A 19,983-nucleotide genomic window follows, 5' to 3' on the forward strand; every position below is an offset into this window, starting at 1 on the left:
TAACAGTGGAAAACACAAGAAGTTATCTTGATAAAATATAAAACCTTTGTCCCTTAATCTAGTTTTTATATTTTAAGAGCATTTTTTTTTTTTTTTTTTTGTGGTGCTGGGGATCAAACCCAGGGCCTTGTGCACGCAAGGCAAGAGCTCTACCACTGAGCCACATCCCCTGCCCTAGAGCACTTGAACATCTTAAGAAAACTTTACTGTTTTAGACATGGAAAGCTTTATCTTTTTAATTACAGCCAACTTAATAATATATAATAATAAGTTTTAATAACATTTGTTGGAGTGAGGCACAATAAGACCATGGGGGAAACTTGAGCAGCCTCTTGTCTTCTGAGGAAGCTGAGGCAAACTGTCGGGCAGCTGCTGTGTGAGCCACTGCAGGGAGTTTTGCGCCGTAGTTCCTCGGGCCCACTGGCCCCTCACTTAGGGGAAATTTTAATATTGTGTAAACATAGAATTATATATTAGAATGTTAACTTCAGTATTAGCTTGTCTTAGTAAACTTAAGAAAACAATCTTAATCTTTATATATATTAATAATAGACGAAAACATTTAACAGACCCAAATACATTATCTTTTAAGAAGTCAAGAATATTGGAATTTAGCAACAGATGACTCAGATGTTGTTATATTTATAACCACTAACTTCATTTATATTTATTTATTTACTCATTTTAACAACTACCTCAGATTACTCATGAAAACCAAAACAGCATAGTGAAGCCATGTGTATTATATTCTCCTTGACCAAGGAAAAACTCATTGAATACAGAAAACAATGGGCATTGAATTTACAAAACCAATTGTGTTAAGAAAAAAGTGTTATTTTAGTTGGCTAACAACCTGGGCAAAACAGGTTACCCACCTTAAAGACATCCTTGCCCTTCTCTTGGAACTAATTTAAATGAGCTCACTGTTAAGCTAGGTGGACAGAAGGCACATGGGCTATATCATGGATATCCACTCACCCCACAACCCAGCTTCAACAGGACTCTTGGAGGATAACATGAGGTATGTGTACTTCAAGCCAACATATAGAGACACATTATTCCGAACTGTATGGCGTTTTATGTGTAAGCACCCATTTTCTAGGGATTTGGGAGCCTCTAATTGCTGAGAAGGGAAAAACCGTAAGGCTGCAGAGGGCGAGAGGCAGAGAGAGGTAGGGAGGGAGGGAAAGAGAGCTATGTTTCAGAGACAAGGGGAAACGGGAAACAAAATATGGAAAAGCCTTCAAGGAGACTTACCGAGTCCTAGTCCTGGTGGCTCTTTACCTCCTGCTGCTGGCTCACCAAGAGAACGTGTCCCTGACAGGGTCCCTGCAGGTTCCCAAAGCAAAAAGCAGGGTGCTACCACCCTACACCTCCTACTGAGTAAGCTTGCTGTCTCCCTTTGTGGAAAAAGAATTTTCAGGCCCAGTCAGTAAGAGCCCAAAAGGGATTTATTAGGAAGAATTTCAAAAGTACACACTCAAGGAAGTAGAGTGTAGCCCTCAAGAGAGAGGCGAGCTTTCTTCTGGAGCTGGGAACATTTATGTTTCTCTTGAGGGTGGAAACCTTCGGAAAAGAACGCCCACCCCCCCAGCAGGGTAATGGCCCATTTGACAGTATGGGCCCCTAGTTTTTAGATGGATAATTTAAGCATTCTTGGAATTCTTTCAACTCTTCCCTTTATCTTAAGATCAGGTTTGTGCTGTTTACTTCCTGAACTAAACTAATTTATGGACTTACAGAACCCTTAAGGAATGTGTGGGTGGGTGGGGTGGGAGGACAGATCTTCGAGGGGAGATGCTTATTTTAATGCAAAATGCTGATGTGGAGCACCTAGGGGAACTTCCACCAGGTCCCGGAAGTGGCCGTCTTCTTACAAGTACAGCTTTTTATTTATTTATTTATTTATTTATTTATTTTTTGGTTTTTCTCCGGTACCAGGAACCAAACTCACGACCTTGCGCTTGCCAGGCAGGCGCTTTGTCGCTGAGCTAAATCCCCAGCCCAAGTACAGCTTTTTAAAATCATGATTTCCCCTGTCTCCTTTCTACCTGTCTTTACTTCCTCTCTCCTACTTTGGAACAATTGCATGGGCCGAGGACTCTGCTGCGTGAAAGGGATTTGGGCAGCCCCGAGGTCCCCGTGGATGTGGCTTTAGCGGTGGGAAACCCACCACTGATGAGCGACTGGAAGAGTCCAGCCTCAGGACCCCAGAGAGGTGGATCACAGCGGGAGGAACTGGGCAATGTCAGCTTGTCCAGGCCCTCATCTCAGAGTACACGACAGCCCCCGTAGAAACAGCTCCCAATTACTGCTGTCTACCGTGGGCTGATGTGACACATGGCTTGTTTCAGGACCACAACATTCTCCAAGGTGGGCGCAGATGAAGAAACCAAGGCTGGTAGAGAGCGGAAGTGGCTTGCTGTACCAACGGCAGAGTCAGAATTCAAATCAAGTCCCTCAACTCTGGGTCTCCATTCACGCTAGTGCCTCTGTGTTGATTTAAAGTTGGAGACCCCCTCCCCGTCCCCCCCCCAATACCTAAGGTTGAACCCAGGACCTCTCTTGTGCTGAGCACATTCTGTCTCTGAGCCACACCCCCAAACCTCACCCAATGTTTTTTTTTCTTTTCTTTTTTTTAGATTAAAAAAGCCTGAGCTCATAAAGTGGAGGTTACTCCCCAGAGGGGACCTGTGGCCACTGCAGAATTTGGCCCTGGGTGCTGACCATGCACCTGCGCCAGCCCCACCCAGCCGCACATTCCTGAGGAAAGGTCATTCCGCAGCCACCTTCTGACCCCACTTTGCTGTTTCCTGAATCTCCCGTAACAGGAAAATTCCATTTTGCGTGAAAATAAACTTGGAGGACTTCTGCCAAGAAAGAAGTCATGATTCCCTTTCTCCGGCACCTTTTATGCTCACTAGCATCGGGCAGCAGAGAAAGCTCCCTGACGAGATGCCCATCTTATCACGTGCACCTTCACGATCAGTAACAGAGGTTGCTCAGATGTTCATCTCTTCTCAAGCTGACTCCAGAGATGCTTGCTGGTCTTTGCTTTTGCCTCCCTGCAGGCAGCAGACCTGCCACAGGCATTTGTTTTTCTGGGTCTGGATCTCTTGCAAGAAGTTCAAAGCCTTTCTGATTTTGCAGCAGAGTCTCCAAGGCACTTTCCTGGAGCCAAGAGATGGTGAGTTGATGCCTCACCCAGGATTCGGTGGCACAGCGGGGATAACCTGTATGTCCTTGAGCTTCCAAGCAGTGTCACCGCGGGTGGCTTGCCTGCCTGCCGCTTCCGTCTGGCCGTGCTGTTTGGCCCGTTCCCTGGGCTGTCATTCTCTAAATCACAGCTGAACGCCACGAGCCGCGCTGACTGCTATTCTCTTGCTATTGTTTATGTGCCTGGATGCTGCTCGCAGAGTCTAAGGCAGACTGTTCGTTTCACTTCTCAGAGCTGGCAAGGATCCCATGGGTCTCTGAATCTAACTTTTCTCAAGGTTTGTTTTGCAGAACACCTCTGCAGGATAATGTCCCCTTCTGTGTTCGGTCAGCTTAGGAGCCGCCGGTGCTGTCCCTGCTCAGCGGCTCGGTACGTGAGGAGAGACAACTTTCCAGGACCTGTAGTAAAGGTGCCAATTGCTATCCAGGTGCATCTGCCTAGCAGCCTCCAAATGACAGGACTGGGGGGGGGGTCTCCCTCCCCTTTCCTTTCCTCCCTCTCTCCTTCCTCCCCCTCCCTCCCTCCCTTCTCTCTCTCTGTCTCTCTCGCTCTCCTCTTTTTCTTTCCTTTCTTTTTGATTTCTAAAAACCGCCTACTGGAAAACACCTTGGGAAATATCACTTTTGGCAGCCCCCCGCCCTGGAAGTGATGTCTGGAGGGAGGTGATCCAAATATGCACCTGGTTCATGCGCCCTGGACCAGGAGCGCTGCATTCCCAAACCCCAGGCTCCGTTCTCACCAGCGATGCCTCCCTCAGGAGACCAGCAAATGGCTGTTGGCAGAGATAGCCGGGAAATAAAGCACGAACTGATCTGGGTCCTACTGTACCAGACAAATGATTCTGCAGCTTACAGTACTGAAAGAGGTAACCAGGTAAGCGTAGGGTGAGATAAATGCACTTCCTCCCGGTGACCTCTGCGCCTACATTGGAAAGAGTGAGCCACACAGGCCCCTTGGCCTCTTCTCAGGCTGTAGGTTGCTCATTAGAGTGGCTCTTGGGTTGAAGATGTGAAAGTGGGAAGGCTGGTGACTGGGAAGCAGGCCTCAAAGTGTTCCCTGGCAGAGCGTTCCCTGGCAGAGCGGCTGCTGGTTACCGTTACTGATGTGTGATCGGGACAGGTTATGGCTCAAGGAAAGCCATGGGGTCGAATCCCGGGCCCACCATGGAGGACTGTGTGATCGTAAGACAGGGCCTCAGTGTCCCACCGTGAGGAGATGCCTGCAGCCCCCGGCCCTGCATTCTTCAAGGATTCTGTCGTGATTCCTTTGAAGGCATGTGGGTAATGAGCGCAGCATTTCTGACTTCAGAGGAAGTTTTCTAGCAGAGAACTAACGCCTCGATGGTGGCTGTCCAAACCCTGGGCATCCATGAGCAGGTGGCCGGGAGGTTCGTATGGGTCAGTGTGAAAAGGAGGGAACGGTCCGGGCCGAGCTGGGCGAGTTCTCCATCATCACATAGACAAAGGGCACATTCTTCAATTAAAAACTGAAGCAGAGAGCAGCCGTGGGAGATAAACAGATGATATTAACCAGGGTTTTGCATTAACAACAAAAAAACCACTCAAACTGGCTTAGGAAAAATATGAATGGGGAGCTAACTGTAGGTGTGGCTGCATCTGGGAGTCAGGAGTGTGCCTTGCTCCTCCCCTTGGCTCTGCTCACCCTGCTGTTGACTCATTCTCGGCCAACTGTTCCCCTCAGGGTGACAAGATGGCTGCAACAGCACCAAGTGGACAGTCAGCCTAGCCATTCACCTCTTTCCTGGGGTTCTGACCAAAGTTCCAGGATTCACTGTGCTCAGCCTAACTCAAGTCATGGATCCCTTCTAATGGCCTGTGTGGATGGACTGGCCATTCCTGGGCCGCTCTTTTCCTCCTGAAAATGAAGCAGGCACAAGGCTGGGCCCCTGGTCTCCCGCCTACAGTGTCCTCCTATTCGCTTCAGTTTTCTGGGTTGGTCTTTTCCTATTCAGTGGGCCTGATGCTCCCCAGACTCATAACCATGCTGCATCTTGGCACACAGCACTTGCAGGAGGTTTTGCATTGAGCTGGGTCCCTCTGTTGGTGCAAAGGCAATTCAGGAGATGCCAGTTCCGACAGAGGAGGGCATGGTGTGGGTACTAAGACAGCAGAGAAGTTGGCATCTTTTTAATTTTAAGTTCTTTATAATAGTGCATGTTAGTTATACAGAATAGCAGGTTTCATTTTAGCATATATTAAATGGATCGCCCCTGCCCCCAGCCTCACGCACTCAGAGGCAAGGCTTTTGGAGGAGCTAGATGTGCTGTTAGGAGGCGTGAGTGGCTGGAAGAGGTGGGTTGCAGGAGGCATGACTTAATAGGGCTTTTCTCCCTTCCTGACTCCTCCCTTCACTCTTTGCTTCCTGGCTGCTCGGATGTGAGCAGCTTTTCTCCGTGTCAGGCCCTTTCACCATGATGCTGACCATGGAAAGACCAAACCTTCTGAAATGTGAGACAAAGTGCCTCTCCTCCTCTAAGTTGTAAGTATTGGTTATTTTGTCCCAGCCATGAGGAAAGTGACTTAAGACCAAGACAGAGTTTGGTACTTGAGAAATGAGGTCATTGCTGTGACTGCTTGACCATGCGGTTTTGAAGCCTTTGGAACTTGCTTGCAAGAGGAGCTTGGAAAGGTTTGGCAATGCCAACTAGAGAAGTCCTGGAATACTTATATAAGCCAAGCTTGATGCAAGATTCTAGTCAGTACTCAGAAGACCAGAATGCTGATAAAAATGCAGACAGTAAAAACCCAAGACTCAGGAGATTTCAACTGGAAACAAAGACTCCATTGGCAGTTGGGCTAGAGACCATATGTGTTATGCTCTGGCAGGAAGTTTATCTTCATTTTTCTCATGCCCTGAGGTTTTGCACAATACAGTGATCCCTCACCTATCATGGGAGTTGTGTTCCTGAGATCCCCACAATATGTGAAAATCCATGAAGTAGCAGTGTTATATTTATTATTTATATATATTTTAAGGCTTTATAAACCCTTCCTGCGCTCCTATAAACCTTTCCCACACTCCTATAAACCCTTCCCACACTCTTGTAAACACTTCATGTGCTCTTAAACACTTTCTACACTCTTAAGCCTAAGTAATTTTAACAACATGTAAAATTCTATATGGGTACTCGATGTGAAGTGGACAAGGAGAGATGCTGAACATATGGGCACAGTGCGGGAGAGCAAACAGATTGATGCAACAGTCACTGAGCCAATCAGCACCCAGGATACAGAACACAGTGCTGTGGTTGGTTGCCTTTCATTCCATCAGCCAATAGTGTGCCACGTACAATCTCACGTTGGCAAACTTGCACAAGTGGTAGTGGTGCACAGCAATTCCATTCTGTACAGTACAGTATTCAACTGCTGATGAAATACATACTGTATTTTGTTTTGATTTAATATTCTTTTAATATGTTTGAATGAACTTTTTTATATCATTTTAAATTTTCAGGTAAAAATAATTAAAATAATAAATATTATATAAATACCTATATACCACAAAATCCGACAATGTAGCAAAAACTCTGCAATACAGAATTAGATATATTTTTTTAAAAAACCCTGTGATACAATGAAGCTGCAGTAAGTGAACCATGATATAGTGAGGGAGGACTATCCTGACATTAACGGCAGCTGACTAATCTTGAAGAGGAAATTTCAAAGCAGCCCAATGTTCAGTCTGTAGACTGGATACTGCTTGCTGCTTTTAGACATGTTTATACTGAAAATTGGGGCTGGGGATTTAGCTCAGTGGCACAGTGCCTGCCTGGCAAGTGCAAGGTCATGAGTTCGATTCCAGGTACTGGGAAAAAAAAAAAAAAAGATATACTGAAAATTGGAGCAAAAGTTTTCAATTTCCCCAGAAAGGAAATGCCTGCAAAGTTTTGGCCAAGGAGAGCTTAGTTGCTGAAAAGACTTTAAAAAAAAAGCCAAGTACTTTATATCTGAACAATAAAAAGGATGCCTGGAGGGCATCTAAGAAATCTGCCGGATCCCACCCTTCACAGACTCAAAGTTGCAAAAGTGAAGGGCTTTGCTTTCAAGAGTGTACCAGGTCACTCCACTTGAGAAGGGCCTAGAGAGCTGCCTAGGGAATTGCTTCTTCCAGATTTGTTTCACAGTGCTTGGCCATGTGGGGTCTCTGCAGCCATGATCCAATGGGACCTGGCCACTGCCCAAGCTGGCAGCAGACCCTGGCATCATCACATGGTGCTGGTTTTATAAGCATGCAGAATCCAAAAGTTCTGAGGTCAGGAAGGCTGCCACTCAGATTCCAGAAGGTCTGGGAGACCAGGCAGTATGCCCGTAAGAGGAAAGTGCATGAAGCTGTGAGAATGAAGCTGAAAATATGGTGAAAACCCCAGGAAACTGGAGAAGCCAGGAATGTGGGACCTCTAAGGAAGGCTGCAGACAGCAACCAAAGCCATTCCAAGAAAGAAAACACAAGAGCAGCAACTGGCAATGCCATAAAAGTGAGGCAGCCCAAACCCTTTAGAGCTCACATCTCACCACAGCTTGCCCCAGGTGCTAGACATGGAGCTGCAGGAAGTAATGCTTGTCCTGCTGGATTTTTGTCTTGCTTTTGTGCCATTGGTTTCCTATCACTATATTCCTTCCTTTTGGAATGGGAATTATACGTTGGAAATATTTGATTTCTTTTTGATTTTTACAGGGACTCACAGCTAAGAGTTTGCTTTGAGTCTCAGAAAAGACTTTGGAGTTGAACTTTTCAGAAAGGCTGAAACTTCAGGGCTTTGGTAGCTCTTGCAGATGGACTAAATGAATTTTGCATAAAAATATGCACACAAGTCTCTTTGGGGCTGAAGGTGTAATGTTATGGTTTAGATTAAGAAAACCTCATGCATGCATTGGCAGGGTTTTGGAAGAGTATTAGGCCATGGGTGTGCTGTAGCTAAATGTGCTCTTAGGAGGTGGGGCCCAGCCAGAAGAGGTGGGTGCACGGGGGCACGACCTGAAAGGCGGTGTCCCTCTCCCAGCCTCTACCCTTCTCCTCTCTCTGCTTCCTGGTTGCCATGACCTGAGAAGTTTTTCTCCATGCCTGGCCCTTCCACAATGCTGCCAGCCATGCAAGGACTGAAACTTCTGAATCATGAGCCCAAATAAACCTCTCCTCCTTTCAATTGCAGGTGTTGGGTATTTTGTCTTAACAATGAGGAAAGTGACTAAGATAGCATATCTGTACCTGCAGATAACATTTTTTGATTATTCCCCATTGCTCCCTTTCTCTTGCCCTCCCTCCCCTCTCCCCTGATCTCTTTCCTCTTCCCCAAATCTTCCTTTTATTTGTTTGTTTTTTGGGTTTTTTTTTTTTGAGACAAGGTCTTGTTATGCAGTTCAGGTAGGCTTTGAGCTCACTTTGTAGCCCAGGCTGGTCTCAAACTCACAACTATCCTCTTGCCTCAGCCTCCCGAGTGCTGGGATTACAGGTGTGCACTACCACGCCTGGCTCCAAGTCTTCCTTTTAAAGACATGTCAATCACATCAGGCCCCCTTACCCACGGAAAGACTCTCCTGAAACTCCACCCAATTTTCTCCTATCCAGACACGTTCGTGGTGAAGTCCAATTTGTGAATTATGCAACAGTAAGAGACTAATAACCGTCACCTGTAATTAAGTAAAATAATTTTTACAGTATACTGTAATAAATGGTAGGTGAATGTCGGTTCTCTTTTCCTGCCATCCCCAAAGTGATAGGATTGCCCAAGATAGCTCAGTTAGGAAGGTTTTCCTGGGTTTGAACCTCATTTCCATTTAAAATTAAGTGTATTTACTCATATGATTATATAATAATCATTTAGAAAGCATAATGTTAACCAATTAGGTATCAACTTGAGAATTTTTTTTGAAGAATGTGCTGTTAGTATAGCAAGACCTCGGCTGATGAACTTAATTTGTTTTACGATTTGGGGAAGATGGCTGTGGTCATGTTTGTCACCTGATGCAGAGTGAATGGAAGTAAAATTTTGCCAAGTGCTTTTGTTTTGAAATGAATTGCTTACAAACACAGGAATTCGCGAACCAAGGTATCATTATACCCCATCCTTACTCCACTGGGCCTCAGGGATTCTGCCTATCCAAGACCCACTCCCGCCACCAGCTTCTGCTCCTCCTCCTGCTCCTTGAGAGCGCATTTCCCTGCTGCAGTACCCGACAATCTCTCCAGCTCCTCTTTGGGGGCTGCCAAGTGAACGCACCAGGAAACCCACTACATCACAGAAGATATGTAAAGATGGACACGTGGTCTTCCCAGAACCTGCTAGCTGGTCAGCTAGAATGCTGGGCAGACTCTCAGAAGCACAGCCACGGTGCCTGCGCAGCATTGATGCTCTACAGGACTGAGGTGCTGTGTATTTTTTTGTTTTGTTTTTTTTTCCAGTACCTGGAATCGAACTCATGACCTTGCACTTGCCAGGTAGGCGCTGTGCCGCTGAGCTAAACTCCTAGCCCTTGTGTATTTTTACTGATATAAAATTCACCATTATAGTCACTTCCAGTACACAATTTAGTAACTTTTAGTGCATTCACAACCTCGTGCAACCATCACTGTAATTCCAGAGCATCTTCATTACTTAAAAAAGAAATCTTGCACCCAATAATAGTCAATCGCTACTCTTCTGTCACTCCAGCCTTTGATGACTAACTTGTTTTCTGTCTGTATGGATTCGCCTATCCTGGGCGTTTCCTATAAACAAAATGTAACAAAATGTGCTCTTTGTAAAAATCTAGTTTCTTTTTTTCAGTATGTTTTCAAGGCTTATCCATGTCGAAGTATAGATCAGTGCTTCATTCCTTTTTATGGCTGTACAATATTGCGTTACGTGTATATACAATATCGTGTTTATCCATTTGTCTACTATGAATAGTGAAGACTGATATGACATTGTTCTACAAGTTTTACTCTGCACACCTTTCTTCAATTCTTTTGAACATATATTTAGAATTGCAGGGTCAGGGCTGGGGATATAGCTCAGTGGCACAAGTGCCTGCCTGGCAAGTACAATGTCCTGAGTTCAATTTCTGGCACCAAAAAAAAAAAAAAAAAGAGTTGCAGGGTCATACGTGAATTCTATGCTAAACTTTTTTTTTGAGGTTAAGCGTAGGAAAATGTAATGGAGAAAAGGAATGGGGAATAGGAATGGGAAATGAAGAACAGAAATAGCTAAGAGACAGGATGGGTTGCTCCCTACGGTTAACTTTTTAAGGAATAGCCAAATTATTCTTCCAAGAAGCTACACCATTTCTCAGTCCTACCAGCAACATATAAAAGATCCAGTTTCACTAGATCTTGGTCAGCAGTTGTCATTTTTCAAATTTTAAATCAGAGCCATCATGGTGGCCATAAGGTGGCATCTCATCATGGTTCTGATCAGCATTTTTTCTTTTTGTTACAACAGGGTCTTGCTATGCAGTTCAGGTTGGCCTTGACCACACTATGTAACCTAGGCTAGCCTCCAGCTCTCAGAGATCCTCCTGCCTCTGCCTCCCAAGTGCTGGGATTACAGTTGTGCGCCACCACGCCTGACCTGATCAGCATTTCCCCATGACTGATGATCGCAAGCATTTTTCATGTGCTTATTGGCCACTTCTGTGTGTGCTCTGGAGAAATGGCCATTATCCGTAGGTCATTTTTGAATTGAATAGTTTTGTTGTTGAGTTTTAGGAGTTCTTTCTGTATTCCAGATATCAGTTCCTTCTTAAGCATATGAGCTGGAGATATTTTCTCTCGTTGTGTGTTACTTTCTCACTCTTTGATGCTATTCTTGGTGCACAAAAGCTTTAATTCTGAGGAAGTCCTTCTAACCTACCTTTCTTTCATTGTTTGCACTTTGATGTTATATCTAAAATCATATATTGCCAAATCAAGGTCATGAAAATTTACTAATATTTTTAGTTCTAAGTGTTTTCCAGCTTTGGAGCTTATGTTGAGGAATTCAATCCAGTTTGAGTTAATTTGTAGATATGGATCCCACGTCATTCCTTTTTGAGAGCCTGCCCTGTCACCCATTCTTTTGCTCTTACAGGGCCTTGACACCTGCTAGAAATCAGTCAGCTGCAGGTGTACGGTTTGGGTCTGCATTCTGCATTCTACTCCTTTGGTTTATGGGCCGATCCTGAGACACTAACATACTATTTTGATTGCTGTAATATTTCAGTAAGTTTTGAAATTGACAAGTGTAAATCATACAACCTCCTATTTTTCAAGACTGTTTTAGCCATTTGGGGTCCATTGAAATTCCATATGAATTTTAGGGTCAGCTTATCCATCTGTGAAAAAACAGGCAGTTGGAATTTGATGTGATTGCCCTGAATCTATTGATCACTTTGGGGAATATTTTGTCGTCTGTGGGTCCTTTCCTGTGCCCACTTCCTTTCAGTCTCTCTCCCTCCCTCCTCCTCCTCCTTCTTCTCTTCTCTTCTCTCACCTCTCTTCTCCTCTCCTTCCTTCACCCTCCCTTCCTCCTACCCTCTCCTTCCACCCCCGAATTGCCCTGGGCAGAATTTACACTGCACAACATTGAACAGTATGATGGTGCAATGGTTAATTTTCCTGCCAACTTGACTCATGTGAGAGTTGCTACGCAGATTCCTAAAGCATGACAAGGAGATAATCTCTGCTTGACCCTTTCCTCTTTGGTCCTTCCTCTCTCTCTCTGCCTCCATGAGGTGAGTGGCTTTGCTCCACCACAACTAAAACTTCTGAAGCTGAACCAGTACAAACCTCCCCTCCCTTGAGCGCTGTACATCAGGCATTTGTCCCAGCAACCGAAAACTGACTCATACAGCAGGAATGGTAAGACCAGACATCCCTCGTTTTTTGTTTCCTCAGGGAGAAAGTGTTCAATCTTTTATCATTAGGTATGATGTTAACTCTGATTATTTGTAGATGCCCTTGATCATGTTGAAGAATTTCTGTTCTATTCCTAGTGGAGTGTTCTTTAATATGAAAGGGTATTGAGTTTTCTCAAATCCTTTTTCTTTGAGATTATCAGAGATTTTTAAACTTCATCTTTGTCTACTTTTTCAGTGCATTGAGGTGTTGAATCTCTATGATTGGAGAATAATCTATTATTCCCTTTGGTTTTTGTTTGTTTGTTTGTTTTTTAGTTTTTCTCCGGTACCGGGAACCAAACTCACGACCTTGCACTTGCCAGGCAGGCGCTTTGCCGCTGAGCTAAATCCCCAGCCCCTATTGTTCCCTTTGGTTTTGACAGTGTTTGCTTCAAATATTTTGAGTATTTGTTTTTAGATGGATATTGGCATATAATTTACATATTTCCTTGATAAATTGACCTTTTGTCATTATGTAACGTCCATTTTTGTCTCTTGTAACAAATTCTGTCTCTTGTTTTTTTTTGTCTTTTTGAGACAGGATCTCGCTATGCAGTTCAGGCTGGCCTTGAGCTCACTTTGTAGCCCAGGCAGGTCTTGAACTCTCAACAATCCTCCTGTCTCAGCCTGCCGAGTGCTGGGATTACAGCCGTGCGCCACCACCCCCAGCCAACAAATTCTGTCTTGAAGTCTATTCTGTCTCCCATCAGCGTGTCCCTCCCAGCCCTGCAGTTACCGTGTGCGTGGACGCTTCTCCCCACCCTTGCGCCTGCTGCCTCGTGTGTTTTGGGCTCTGAAGTGGGTGGGTCTCTTGTAGACAGGATGTAGCTTGACTATGGTTTGTTTGTTTAATCCATTCCTTCAGTGCCTGTCTCTTAGTTGTAGAATTTGAACTGTTCACATTTCATGTAATTACTGGTGAGGAAGGCCATTCCTACAGTTTTGTTATTTTTTTTCTGTATGCCTTATATATTTTGTGTTCTTCTTCTTCTTTTTTTTTTTTTTTTTTGTACCAGGAATTGAACTCAGGACCTTGTGCTTGCCAGGCAGGCGCTTGTGCCGCTGAGTTATATCCCTGGCCCTGTGTTCTTCAGTTCCTCCTACATTACTGCTTTCTATTGTTAGGTTTTTCTTAGTGTATCATTTTTATATGTGTTTCTCTTTCTCTCTCTATCTCTGTGATGTTTGACTTCCTGAGTCTAATTTCACTCTGTGTGTGTGTTATTTTTCAGTTATCTTCTTAGTTGTTGCTTAGGGATTACAACTAATACCTTAATTTGTAACAATTACATTAGTTCAATTAATACAACTAACTACAATACTATACAAAGCATTATTTCTGTGTAGCTCTGTCATTCCTGTCCACTTGTGATATCGTCACAAATTGTATGTTTGTATGTTGTACAAACATACAATATATATTCATAATCATTGTTTTATGTTAGTTTTAAAATTACATAGAAAAAAAGAAGAGTTACAAATCATAGATGATTTAGGGCTGACTTACATTTCTTTATTATTATAAATACATAATAATGATATATTTATTATACCATATATTCATTGCACAGTTATAGTTGTTATAAATATAAGCATAGAACTATAAATATATTATTTTATAAGATAAAAATAATGTACTGATTTAATATAGCATTCATATTTTACATAATTATACACATATTGTTTAATTTTTAGTATTTTATTGGTACAGGTCAAAATTACATGATGGCAGGGTTTATCTTGGGGAGTTGGTATATGGACTTAACACATCTTAAACAGCGTCAATCCCTTTGACCCCTTTTCTCCTTTCTTCTCCCACCTGCATGTCCCCTTACCCATCTTGAGAAGTCCACTCCTGGTTTCCCGTCCTTTCTCATTTATTGATTTGGCTTCTCATATAAGAGAAAACATGTGCTGTTTAGCTTTCTGAGTTTGGTTAATTTCACTCAATATCACGGTTTCTAGGCCACGCATTTTCCTACAAATGACAGGATTCCATCCTTCTTTATGGCCAAGTCATATTCCACCATGTGCATGCATATACCACATGTTCTTTATCCATCCACCTGTGGACGGGCAGCTAGGCTGTTTCTACAGCTCAGTTACTGTGACTGGCACTGCTCTAGACATGGGTAGGCGTGCACCATGACAGCACACGATCCTGTTTGTTTTGGGAATATGGGTCCCGTAACATCTCTGTGTTTAGTTTTTGAAAATTACCTTATCGACAGCCTTTGCTTTTTCATATGAATTCAAGTCACTGTTTAAAGCATGCCCCTTCATTTCAGCCAGAAGGACCTCTTTTATCGTTTCTCATAAGGCAAGTCTCCCAGCAGAGAATAAGTTCCACTTCTGTTTCCTGAGGAATGTCTTCATTTCTCTTGCATTGTTGAAGGGTAGCCTCCTGCACAGAGAACCATTGCCTGACCAGAGCATGAAGAAGTCGTCCTCTGTCCCGTGGTGTCCCTGGTTTCTGAGCTGACATCAGCCGTCAGTATCAGTAAGGACAACATCTCTATGATGAGTCACCTCTCGCTGGCTGCTTCTAGGGGTCCGGCTTTGGTTTTCAGCAGTGTGACACAATGTGTCTCAGTGAGAATCTTGGGGCTGCTTGCGACACTTGGACGTGTGGTGTGACACTGGCCACATGGCCGTCATCCATTCTCTCTGCTTTCCCTGGCTCCTGGTGACAATGATGGTGTCTCTGGGTTGTCCCTCCCATCTTCTGGGTGCTGCTTTTTTTCCTTTCACTTTTCTATCTCCTCGGACAGGGAAATCTCAGCGCATCCACCTTCAGGCTTTCTGAGTCTTTCTTCAGCTTGCTCATGTAAGCGCTGACTCTCCCTGAAAGCTTTTTTCACTTCAGTCATTGGACCTCAACCTCAGAATGCTCTTTGGCCCCCTTATGAGTCCTATCTCTGTCTTGATCTTCTCTATGTGTTGGTGTATCAACCTCATGGCTTTTGTAGCTCTTTGGGTTGATTTGAAGTTGCCTTGGACTTTGTGCAGTGAGTTCAAAGTCTTGGCTTTCTTGTGGGTCATCTCCATTATGTTCGTCCTGTTTGGGGGAGGGGCATCTTTGTTTTATTGCATGACTCATAATTTTTGGTTGAAAATTAAACACTTAAAAAAAAAAAAAAAGCAAAGTGAACACTTTTCCTTAGAGTGTTGCAACTCCGGTCGTCACATCTCCCTCCCCCTCACTGGAGTCTATTGTTGCTGGTTGTTGTAACCGCTGTTGGCTTAGTTCTCCTTTCTCCATTAATTTTGTGAAGATTCTGTCCTTTGTCATGTGCAGCCACAAGGCCTTTGTTCTTACAGTCGGTGAGCGGTTTAGACACAGAATTGTATTCTCTGTCTGGAGCCAAATGGGAAAAAAACTCCGTGCCTCCAAGCCCAAGCCGGGTGTCTCCAGCTCTGCCTTAATCTCCGCAGCCCTGGCCGTGGACCCCTCGGTCCTCAGGCAGATGTGGCAGCAGTTCAAAGCCCTATTTTCTCCAAGTGTCCCAGTCGATTTCCAGCCTTTGTTCCTGAGCCCTTGTTTTTTTTTTTTTGTTTTGTTTTTTCGTTTTGTTTTTCTCCGGTACCGGGAACCGAACTCACGACCTTGCGCTTGCCAGGCAGGCGCCTTTGCCGCTGAGCTAAATCCCCAGCCCCCTTGAGCCCTTGCTTTGTCCACAGTTTGCCCCGGCTATGTTCTGGTGCCCCAAGGAGAAGTGGTTAATGTGCATGCCTTTCGGTGTTCTTCACAAATGTCTTCTGGGAAGCTGCTTCGGCCCTTAGAGACAGCGCAGAGGTGACCCCGCTCTTCAGGAGTCACCAGATGGGTCCGAACGAAGCCACAGTTCCTGCGAAGAGGGCCATTCTGCTGCCCTCTGCACCGGGAATCTGTGCCCGCCCGGAATGTGGGCGCTTCCCTCCAAAGCCGTTGCCCAGCTGGGTTCACTCAAACACCACAGAGCTCTGCTATCAGGATGCTGGTGAGGTTTTGCTATTTTATCTTTTTGATTAAACATGTTCACACCTACTATAAATGTTTAGTTTTTCTAGTTCCAGCAAAGCTGCTTCTGATGGATTTGGGCCGTCCCTGTGCCCCTTCTGCGGAAGGACGGCTTCTGCCCATGTAGTGCTGGCCAGCGGGCAGATCTGTCCCTATCATTCACTTCAGGAACCCTGGGGAATCTGGGCTCTGCTGGACTGGCCGTCTTTGTCCCCGGGTGGGGCCGACCACCTCCAGGAAGAGTCCGCAGCAGGAAGGAGAGGGCTTAATCCTGGGCACCGGGTCGCACCCACATCCCCAGGCCGCCCACGGGGCACACTGGCTGCCTTCCTCTGCCAGCCCTGTGCCGGTGCCCAGGGCTCTTCCAGCTGCTGGCACTGCCTCTCCCCACAGGCGGGGTCGCTCAGGATGCCAGGACCCGGCCGTGCCCTAAGCTGGCATTTGGAGCTCCTGGGTGGCTGAGCCTGCTGCCCAGAGGGTGACGGGCATGCCAACCCCTCCTCCCCAGCCCCTTCCTCTTTACCTCAGTCTGGCTCCCACAAGGCCTTCTCAGCGGGAGGTAAACTATTTGTGCTCAATTCCTTGGCTCAAGTCTGGTGTAGGGGAGCCCAGGCTGAGACACATCCTGTCCCTCCTCCCTTCCTAAAGAAGTCTCCTGTCTTTCCTCTGAGTTTGCTTCCCTTTCAACCCCCAAACAGTGGGCAAGCAGATGGACAGAATGGTCTGCTTCCCACACGGTGGCCTGCTCCACTTGGAGTGAAGATCAGCAGCAGCAGCCATCTTCTGACCCCGTACGCAGGGGCTACCACCTCCGTCCCCACCCTGGGCCCAGCCTGTGCTCTGTCTGCCGAGCTCCTCCCTCCACTGTCACTGGTAACCTGGCCAGCGACCCTGAGGGTTTAACCCGAAAGCCATTTCCACTGAGCTCCTCAGAGCCCCCCACGTTCTCCCATCATTCTGTCCCAGAAGGCACCGCTGTTCTCCTTCCTGCTCGTCTCGCCATGGCTTGGCGGGTTCTCTGGGGAGGACCTGTCTCCAGTAAACCAAAGAGAACTGTTGCCATGGGCCTGAAGTCCAGGCGCAGGCCTTGGTCCTGTGATGGGGACAGGAGGTGAGTTAGGGCCTGTGTACCCAGAACTCGGAGAGAGGACTTTACTCTTGACCCCACGGCCCCTCTACCTTCTCACTTCTCTGCTCCTCTTGACATCAAAAGTCTTAAAAGAACCACCCTGGCCAGGCTTAGTGGTGCACAGCCGTGACCCCAGCTGCTTGGGAAGCTGAGGCAGGAGACACACAGGTGTGAGGCGGGCAACTTAGTGAGACCATGGAAGAAGAGGAAGAGGAAGAGGAGAGGAAGAAGAAGAGAAGGAGGAGGAAGAGGAAGAAGAGAAGGAGGAGGAAGAGGAAGAAGAGAAGGAGGAGGGAGAGGAAGAAGAGAAGGAGGAGGGAGAGGAAGAAGGAGGAAAAGGAAGGAGGAGGGGGAGGGGAAGAAGGAGGAAGAGGAGGGAAAGGAAAAAGAGGAAGAAGAGGGGGAACCAAGGCCATGGGAGAGGAAGAAGAGCAGGAGGGAGATGAAGAGGAGGAAGAGGAAGGCGGAGGGGACAGTAAGAAGGCGGGGATGTGGAGATGTAGCTTGCTGAGGGGCCCCAAGTTGAATCCCGGGAATGCAGAAAAGGAAAGGAAAGGAAAAGACCACCTTAGCCCTGTCTCTGGTTGCTGTCCTCCGGGTCTCAGAATGAGACTTTCTGTACCTGTGGTGCCAGCCAAGACTTCCCTCAAGGCTACCCTGGCCTCCAAGCTGTCAGAGGCCATCATCTCGTCATCTCAGACGCAGCATCGACCCTGTCCTCCCTGAAGCACTGTCTGCTGCCCTCCAGAGGAACTCCTTCTTCACTCAGACCCTCTCGGTCCTTCCACCGGTGTCTCCTCATGGGCTGGACCTCTGAACAGTGTGCAGGGCACAGGCCTCAGGCCTCCTTCACTCACCTCCGCACAGGCTGTCCCTGACGAGGCTGATGTTCATCTCAGCTGCAAGGTTCTAAGCGCCTCCTGCAAGCTGACAGCCTCCACACCACGTCCTGACCTGGGCCTCTTCCTGGACCCCTGGTCTCTGTGTTCCGCTGGCCTCCACCCCCAGCAACCTCCACTTGAGTGACTAGACAGGGACAATCCAAACACCTGGTGAGTGTTTACACTTTGAAAAGTTATTACAGTGCAAGAAATATTGCTATGAATCTTCCTCAGAGTCTTCCCCCTCTCCTTGAATGCACTAATCCCGTTGTGCTTGCCAATTTCTGCAGCAGCTCTGGAGTCTTCTTTCCTGTGTGTCTTTACAAGGTGTGATAAAAAATACAATGAATGCTGTTGCTGAGCTCCATTCAAGCAAAAGGCAGCTCGTGAAAACATGATTCTGTGTCCTCATCCCTTTATTCACCGGGTGTGGCACCACGCAACTTCTGGCTCTTCCCCAGAATCAAGATGACCATGAAAAGAAAATGTTTTGAATCAGTTCAGGACTTCAAGGCCGCCAGAACAGCACATCTAAAGACAGAAAAGGGGGCTTTGAGAGCGCTTCAGAAAGTAGCAAGGATGGTGGGATGAGTGTGTTCAAAAGGAGGGGGAGGACTTCAAGGAGGATTAAAGCTAGGTGTGTGTTGTGTAATAAATTCTTGGAACTTGAACATTCACATAGTCTCTAATCGCATCTTGTAGATATGTCAAACTGCGTTGGTCAGGTTTGCATTGTGACGAGACACCTAAGAGGACCAACTCCCAGCAAGAGAGAGGTTCGGAGCTCAAGTCCGAGGTCAGCAATCTTCATTGCCTTTGAGCCACAGTGACCCAGAGCATCATGGTGGGACAACGATGATGGCCTCATGGTGACCAAGAAGCACAAACAGAGCAGAAGGGGCTGGGATAACGCCAGTGCCCCCCTCAAGATCGTGCCCTCAGAGAAGCAGCTTCCTCCCACAAGGCCACCTCCTGAAAGCTGCGTAACTTTGTCCAGCACCACGGCTGGTGACCAGACCTCCACACGGGCCTTCAGGGCGTGTCCTGTCCACAGCCTGCGCCAGAGCCCCAGCGCTCTTCACGCCACCCTGCTCTGTTTGCTGTCTCCCCACTGCAGGAAGCAGCAGCCCTGATGCTGTGAGTAGGCCGCAAATGCTAGTTTCCCCTGACTCCTCGGCCAAGCAGTCCACCACGTTATACAAATCAGCCTCTTTCTGCCTTTGCTTTCCTGCCGTTCTGTCTCAGCTCTGCAGCCTGAGTGACTTTTCAAAGAGTCAGCCAGGCCACGTTATTCCTCTGCGCAAGAAACTCGAGCAGCGACATCCACTATATGCACAGGACAACCCTAAATCCCCACAGTAACAAACAAGCCCTGCATGATCAGCCCTGCCTCCCTCTAGGTCCCCTCGCCTCCTGCCCTCTCCTCCTCTCTCCCTCTGCTCCCCAGCTTCGTTGCCATTCCAGGATAGCCATGCACTCTCTGCACCAGGGCCTGTGCATGGCTGCTACTCCTGCAGAACTTCCCAATACATTCTCAAGACATGGCCTAAGTGTCTTCCAATTCTGCACGTCAGTCTCTCCGTAATACCTTTCATGACCTCCCTGCTGTGCACAGCACACCCATTCCCTCAGGACTTCCTACAGCCTTAGCTTCCTTTGTTTTCACAGCACCTGTTCCCCTGATGGTCTCTCTGCTTATTGCCCATCTCCTTATCTAGAGCAGAGGGCCTATGAAGAGGGAACCATGTGCATGACTCACCCCGTGGTCCTGTGCTTGGAACAAGTCTGCCAAAGAATGGATGAGGCTGTGCTCAATAAAATTGAGAGATTAAATCAATAAGTGATTAATTTTTTTGGTTTTTGGTTTTTGGAGATAGGGTCTC

The 19,983-nt window shown here is 46.5% G+C and overlaps 2 long non-coding RNA genes across 14 annotated transcripts; both read left to right on the top strand.

The window, feature by feature from the left end:
* The first annotated feature begins 11 nt into the window (after positions 1-11).
* LOC106148803 lies at positions 12-3,586 on the top strand. Of its 2 annotated transcripts, none has more exons than XR_001234491.1 (3): positions 12-1,021; positions 2,643-3,187; positions 3,508-3,586. It is a non-coding gene; the product is annotated as an uncharacterized LOC106148803 (long non-coding RNA). The 2 variants fall into 2 exon arrangements; XR_001234492.1 differs by having other exon boundaries at positions 3,495-3,583.
* A 7,122-nt stretch (positions 3,587-10,708) lies between these two features.
* LOC102004097 lies at positions 10,709-19,937 on the top strand. 12 transcript variants are annotated; one of them, XR_001234487.1, is made up of 3 exons: positions 10,709-12,052; positions 14,486-17,201; positions 17,825-19,937. It is a non-coding gene; the product is annotated as an uncharacterized LOC102004097 (long non-coding RNA). The 12 variants fall into 12 exon arrangements; XR_261341.2 differs by lacking the exon at positions 10,709-12,052 and having other exon boundaries at positions 13,115-17,201; positions 17,825-19,237; positions 19,769-19,937; XR_261344.2 differs by lacking the exon at positions 10,709-12,052 and having other exon boundaries at positions 13,115-17,201; positions 17,825-19,237; positions 19,819-19,937.
* The last annotated feature ends 46 nt before the right edge of the window (positions 19,938-19,983 follow it).

The sequence above is a fragment of the Chinchilla lanigera genome, unplaced genomic scaffold, assembly GCF_000276665.1.
Source record: "Chinchilla lanigera isolate Chin_1 unplaced genomic scaffold, ChiLan1.0 scaffold00028, whole genome shotgun sequence".
Lineage (NCBI taxonomy): Eukaryota > Metazoa > Chordata > Mammalia > Rodentia > Chinchillidae > Chinchilla > Chinchilla lanigera.